At 40.8% G+C, this 7,539-nt stretch overlaps 1 long non-coding RNA gene across 1 annotated transcript; it reads right to left on the bottom strand.

The window, feature by feature from the left end:
* Positions 1-4,086: 4,086 nt before the first annotated feature.
* On the bottom strand, positions 4,087-6,749 carry LOC139184113 (uncharacterized). Its single transcript, XR_011567585.1, has 3 exons — positions 6,161-6,749; positions 5,614-5,667; positions 4,087-4,305 (listed from the first exon to the last, which is right to left on the bottom strand). It is a non-coding gene; the product is annotated as an uncharacterized lncRNA (long non-coding RNA).
* Positions 6,750-7,539: the final 790 nt, after the last annotated feature.

Here is a 7,539-nt window from a genome sequence, read left to right as displayed (position 1 = left end):
CTGGTTGGGGCACTAAGAGTCCACATGGGGTGTAGTGTAGCCTAAACATTTTTTTTTTTTTTTAAAGAAGGTAAGTGTTGCTGTTACAGAATGGAAATAAGGAAAAATATGGTGCTCAGGTGATCCACTGGAGGGTTTCTTGGACTTGTCAAATTTTAATAGTAAAGGGACAAGTGTATCATTCATGCCCTCAAAACATAATGGTAAACAAGGCTCAGACATCTCAGGATGAGGGTTTGGGTCAGACTAACTGGTGTGCCACCCATTACAGCAGAGGTACAAGCCTGACACAGGAATGAAGAGTACCTTCATATTTCCTGTGTAGTAACATGACAATGACTCAAGGTCCAAATGAGCATGCTCCCAATGCTTTGTTACTATTTAAGTCTCTGGAAAACTGAACAACTGCCATTATCTAAGGGCTGGGAGACCAGGATTGTCTGAAAATGTCAGGAAATGGTGGCTGAAATTGAAAGAGCTACTTTCAAAATATTTCTTTGTGCTAAGTTTTTCTCTGTTTCAGACCTTTGCACTTGTTACACTCATCTTTCAGATCATTCACACAGCTGGCTCATTATTACCCTGATGTAATTTCCTTAAAAGAGATTTTCTCTAATCAACAAAATCTTCCAACATAGATTATTTTTCTTAATACCACTATAATTAATTCCTTTATAAGACTTCTAAAATATGTATTCATCTTATTAATAGATTTTTAATTTTTCATATTTATTGTTAAACTACACCACTGGAATTTAATCTTCACAAGCGTGGACACTTTGGTGATTCTATTCACTGCAACATTCTCAGCACCTAATAATAATCAATGCCTAGTACACTGTAGGTTCCAATGTGTGTGTGTTAAGTCGCTTCAGTCATTTCTGACTCTTTGTGACCCTATGGACCGTTAGCCCGACAGACTCCTCAGTCCATAGGATTCTCCAGGCAAGAATACTGACGTGGGTTGCCATGCCCTCCTCAAGGGGATCTTCCTGACCCAGAGATCGAACCCATATCTCCTGTGGCTCCTGCATCGCAGGCAGATTCTTTACCACTGAGCCACCAGGGGAGCTCGCAGGTGCTAATACATATTTTCTTTCTTTTTTGCCAATAAATATTTTCTAATTGACTGTTGCAGAGGCTAACAAAAGTGGATTAGAAATTGGGACAGGTTATTTCAATACCTTTAACTAACCAATAAATCAATGGGGACAAAAAAACCTAAAGGTAACAACTTGCCAATTATACGCAGCTAGTTTCTAGCAGATTCAGCATCAGAACTTTTCAAGATTGCCGGGAGAAATATCAATAACCTGATGACACCACCTTTATGGCAGAAAGTGAAGAGGAACTGGAAAGCGTCTTGATGAAAGTGAAAGAGAAGAGTGAAAAAATTGGCTTAAAGTTCAACATTCAGAAAACTAAGATCATGGCATCTGGTCCCATCACTTCATAGGAAATAGATGGGGAAACAGTGGAAACAATGTCAGACTTTATTTTGGGGGGCTCCAAAATCACTGCAGATGGTGACTGCAGCCATGAAATTAAAAGACACTTACTCCTTGGAAGCAAAGTTATGATCAACCTAGACAGCATATTCAAAAGCAGAGACATCACTTTGCCAACAAAGGTCCATCTAGTCAAGGCTATGGTTTTTCCTGTGGTCATGTATGGATGTGAGAGTTGGACTGTGAAGAAAGCTGAGCGCCGAAGAATTGATGCTTCTGAACTGTGGTGTTGGAGAAGACTCTTGAGAGTCCCTTGGACTGCAAGGAGATCCAACCAGTCCATCCTAAAGGAGATCAGTCCTGGGTGTTCATTGGAAGGACTGATGCTGAGGCTGAAACTCCAATACTTTGGCCACTTCATGCAAAGAGTTGACTCATTGGAAAAGATCCTGATGCTGGGAGGGATTAGGGGCAGGAGAAGAAGGGGACAACAGGGGATGAGATGGCTGGATGGCATCACCGACTCGATGGACATGAGTTTGGGTAAACTCCAGGAGTTGGTGACAGACAGGGAGGCCTGGCGTGCTGCAATTCATGGGGATGCAAAGAGTCGGACACGACTGAGCGACTGAGCGACTGAACTTAACTGAAAAGGCCCTCCCCTTTCCACTGAATCATCTATATAAAAGTAAATAATAAATACTGCAACTGTTCCAAGAATGTGGCAAGCAGCATATACATAAGGCAAAGAAAGTGAACTATAATTAGTGCTGATGTGCTCAGTCATGGCCGACTCTTTGTGACCCCATGGACTGTAGCCCGCCAGGTTCCTCTGTCCATGGAATTTTCCAGGCAAGAATACTGGAGTGGGTTGCCATTTCCTTCTCCAGGAACTATAATTAGTATCAACTTTAAATACCATACCTGCCATCTCTTGTCTATTTAACTATGAGAGAAGCAAACGGAATAACTCCCAAATATCTGTGACAGTAACAAAGACTGGGAGAGCTAGGAATATAGTTAATTCACAAGAGAACTCAAATTACATTTCTTTACCACCTTCTCTTCTAAATCCTTGACCAATGTTTCTTAACATACCATAAAAGCATTGCTCCAATGTTCATGCTGGAGAAAAGATGTGGGGTAACTGCTCCAAATAATCTGTACCTAGAATATTAGGCTTAAAATGCCTTACACTAATTTTGTAATTAATGATTTTTCTTATTTTATCTTGGCAAAAATAGGAAATTTACACATTGTGACTACTGCCCATTGGGACTAAAGTACACCACTCATATCCATTTTCTAAGTTATAATCACTCATTGAAACAAATAAAACAAGTCATATTCAAAAAATTCCTGAAAGAACATTCTTTGTCCAAATTAAGCTTTTTTTCTTATTAATAATGATGATTAAAAGAACAGGAAGGATCTTTATGTTGTACCAACCTCAAATTGGGTATGACAGAATTTCAATATTGACAATCATTTCCTTCCAAATGGAATGAATAAGAATGAGAGAGAAACCTTTCCCCCTGGAAGCAGTCACTGTTGTTGTTGTTCAGTCACTAAGACATGTCCGACTCATGGCGACCCTATGGACTGCAGCACACCAGGTTCCCCTCTCCTTCTCCGTCTCCCAGAATTTGCTCATATTCATGTCCATTGAGTCAGTGATGCTATCTAACTTCCCATTCTCTACCACCCTTCTCTCCTCTTGCCCTCAATCTTTCCCAGAATCAGAGTCTTTTCCAATGACTTGGTTCTTCACATCAGGTGGCCAAAGTATCGGAGCTTCAGCTTTAGTATCAGTCCTTTCAATGAATATTCAGGGTAGATTTCCTTTAGTAGTCATTAGTGATGAGCAAAAGTCTCTGGGATGTCCCTCACAAAAGTGAGATCTAAATCTGCTATAACTTGGGAACAATTTTTGGAAATTTTAAAAGCAGTATGATAATACCAAAGTATTATTTGACATAATTTGGGTAGAGAAGGAAAGATAGTAGAAAAATGTCTGTTATATGCCTCTAGGAATCCTGACAGAGAAGGCAATGGCAACCTACTCCAGTACTCTTGCCTGGAAAATCCCGTGGACGGAGGAGCCTGGTAGGCTGCAGTCCATGGGGTCACGAAGAGTCGGACACGACTGAGCGACTTCACTTTCACTTTTCACTTTCATGCACTGGAGAAGGAAATGGCAACCCACTCTAGTGTTCTTGCCTGGAGAATCCCAGGGATGGGGGAGCCTGGTGGGCTGCCATCTATGGGGTCGCACAGAGTCGGACACAACTGAAGTGACTTAGCAGCAGGAATCCTGAGGGTTTTTCCCTCTCATTGCTTATTTTAAAATTAGCTTAAAAAATTAAACAATTACTTAAAGAAAATGAAAAAATTAGCCCTAGTCCAGAGGAGGAAATCACACCTGATTGTCAAAACAAATGGTTCTAGATCTTCACCCCTCAATGAAGAGACTGACAAGGAATAACCGAATGACTCCCCCAGGGGATTCTGCAACTCTTCCCTTTCCCTCTTTCCCCCTCTACTTTTAATCACTAAGTAATAGTAGTTCCCTTACGAGGCTGATCATTAGAATCTATTGCAGTGTTTTAAAAAATACAAATTTCTGGATCGAAGTCCTCAATGTTTTTTTTTTTTTTTAATTTTATTTTATTTTTAAACTTTATATAATTGTATTAGTTTTGCCAAATATCAAAATGAATCCATCACAGGTATACATGTGCTCCCCATGCTTAGTGTGTCTAGGGGACAAGTCTGTACTGACCATACTTACATAGTTCATGAATGTGGCCATGCGATTCCCCATCACAATGAATTTCAAAGGGTCACTGACAAAGTCCTGTGAAATTTATGTAAAAGTGAATATACAGGTCTTAAGCTTAACTAGTTAAGAAAAGAAGCATGAACAATAAGTTGCTTTCCCAACCATTATGAGAATGAGAAACTCATCTTAGCCAAATGGAGGTCACCCTGCTCCTCAAGGATGGATATGAACATATAGGCAGGTGAGATTGGAATCCAGACAGAAAGGGCAGATATAGGAACTAAGTGTTACATTCAAAGAACAAACCACCAACCCACTTATTTTTGCATGGTGGAGACAGAAAACTCAACAAAGGAAGTGGGTCAGAAAAGATGACTAAGAAGGAATGCATGCCACTCTAGAAAACATTTGATCCTAGAACTGGATAAGTCAGGAACATTTCAGAGTGGAATCACAAAGAGGTCTTATCCATCTATAGGAACAGATTGGCTTTTGCTTTCAAGATCTGTATCATTTCCTCAGTAAAAGCTATTCCCACAACATCAAGAATATGGTTTCACAGATTCCTGTAACCAGTGGGTCAATCTTGACTGTAGAGACAGCTACTTTCAGACTATATTCTGGCAGCAGTGAGAGAGGGACATTCCAGGGACACCTTCTTAGGAAGGAACAGTTTTAAAGAACAATCTTAGCTTACACCTAAGCTCTCCCAGGAAGTCTTTTCTGAACATTTAGGCTGCATGCCTGTTCACTGTGTCTCAGGACACTGTGCACATACCTTCTTTATAGCACTTACTCAGTAACTTAGAAAGTAACTATTCACATGCATGACTCACAAAACAACATGCCTCTGTTTGAAAATGGGATTTTTTTTTTTTTTTTTTTTTTGCCTTCCTATCCCTAGATCCTAGGAGAGTAACCAGGATATCAAAAGTGCTGAAGAAACATTTGGTGTTTTGTTTGCTGATTCAGCTTGTCATTCCCAGAGTACAAATACCAATCTTCTCTCGGTGTCTGGTTCAGCCACACTAGGGGCTTATGCAAGGCTGAAGTACTGGAACTCAAAGCAATAGACTCAAGTGTTCCTCCTATCAACAGAGGAATGAGGTCTGCCTGAAGAGACCGAGGAACCTTCTAGCACAAGAGAGGGGACACAGGTAGGAGGAAAAGACTCTGTAGTTCTCTCTCCATCACTTTCTACCCCAAGAATTCATCTCAAGTCCAGGTGCCTAGTGGAGGCAGCACCACACTAGAAGACAATAAAATCTGTTTTCTCTTCTGTCTAATTTTAAGACAGTCCCCAAAGATTTATCCTTCCATGTGAGTTGTTATCTTTTCCTGCCACTTGAAACACAGCCCAAAGGAATGATGTTTTGCTCTTACCAAAAAATAATCCACATGAGGTTCATGGTATCCTCCAATGCCATAATCAGCAACCTAGCAGTAAAAAAAAAAAAAAAAAAAAAAAACCATGGTTAGCTAGTGGGAAACCTCCAAGCCAGCTCAAGAACTCTGCATTCCCAAGCCTGCTTCCTAAATGAAGACTGAAGAGCAGTTTACCTAGCACCTGCATCTGGACCAGGAAACTAAGGATCAGACAAAATATGGAATTTACCTAAGGTGATACAGACAGAAAGTCACAAAGTTTGAATTCTTACCCAGGCTTTTTGATTCTGAGGTCCATGCTCTTAAACCCTCCACCATTTGTGCCCAGATAAAAAAACAACCAACAATCAGGCTGGGTAAGTTTCTGTGGGAAAGGGCATAGACGTGGGGCTCCCAACATTTCAAGACCCATGTCCTCAGGCTGGAGAATGGAAAGCTTCAGGGCAGAGGAAACTATGGCTTAAGTGCATGATTAGAAAGGACAAGAAAGGGGGATAGGACAGGACACAGATTCCACACTCAGGTTGACTCAGATACCTCATACCTGGAGAAATTCGGCTGTTTCATCTGACAGCCCAGTGATGAGCCGAATCCTGCAATTCACTTGGCCAATCACAGGGTCTTCTTCTTCTGTTAGAAATACACTGAATGGAGAAAATCAGGTAGAAGACAGGGGCATGGGGAAAGGAGAAAAGGGGATCAATGAAAAGAGAGTCAGGAGAAAAAGATGGGGTAGAAAAGGAGGTGGAGAGGACGAAGGGGTTAGAGATCATTCCTCTCACCTCAGGACACTGTCACAGCTGTCATTTCCAGCTCAGAAATGCCATATGGTGATGTTTAGAATCCCCACAATGTCAGCATTCACAGGACCCTTTTAACTCATCCCTTCCAACCTTCTGATCTCTTAACAATTATACTGGGACAATACTGAGAGGGTAAACTGGCCAAGTTTAGACAGTCAGTAAGGGCAGAGGTAGGACTACAACTCAAGTCATCAAGATTTTAGTCCTGTGCTTTTTTGGTGAGACAACAAGATCTCCCAAAATTTTAAGTAAAACTCAAAACTGACCAAACCACGATAAAAATTTAAATGTATAATTTAAGTTAGAAAAAAATCATTCTTGGGTCCATGAACAAACACAAACCACATATAAACATATGTGCACAGTTGCTCAGTCATGTCCAACTCTTTGCAACCCCGTGGACTGTAGCCTGCCAGGCTCCTCTGTCCATGGGATTTGCCAGGCAAGAATACTGAATTGGGTTGCTGTTTCTTTCTCCAAGGGATCTTCCTGACACAGGGACCAAAGCGAAGTCTCCTGCATTGCAAGCAGATTCTTTACCATCTGTGCCACAAGGGAAAGCTCATACACACATGCACACTTATAAGCCCACATGGAGGTATGCACACAGTCACAGCTAAGGACAGCATAAGAGACAAACAGTAAACAAAAGGAGAGACATGAAGTGAACACCCAGGTCAGAGAAATCTCACATATATGAGTAGGGTGATTGGGAGAGATGCCAAACCACACCATGCCCAGATTACCTTTGGCTGATTCTTTGTTTGGATGCCTGGGGAGAACCTGAAGTGAGGCTAAAGACTCTGGATCGTTTCATCTAGGAAATAAAATCTGAGAATGAATTTAGTCTCACTTCACCTCTATCTACTTATGTCCAAAGACTCTAGACATAGAGCTATCATTCATTAATTAATTTATTATTTTTAAAACTTATTATGAGCTATTTTAAAGCATACAGAGAACTATGAGGAATAATACAGCAGATCCATAGGTACCCTAACTCAGGCCTACCAATTCTTGGCATTGGTCAGAAGATGCACAGACTATCTACCTACACAATACCTATATAAAAGACTTTCTCTCTTCTTTCACTAAGATAATTCTGATTTTATTTAAGATG

Source organism: Bos indicus, chromosome 7 (assembly GCF_029378745.1).
Source record: "Bos indicus isolate NIAB-ARS_2022 breed Sahiwal x Tharparkar chromosome 7, NIAB-ARS_B.indTharparkar_mat_pri_1.0, whole genome shotgun sequence".
Classification (NCBI taxonomy): Eukaryota; Metazoa; Chordata; class Mammalia; order Artiodactyla; family Bovidae; genus Bos; species Bos indicus.
Note: the sequence above shows the minus strand (reverse complement) of the source record. Positions and strands in the feature narration are given on the sequence as shown.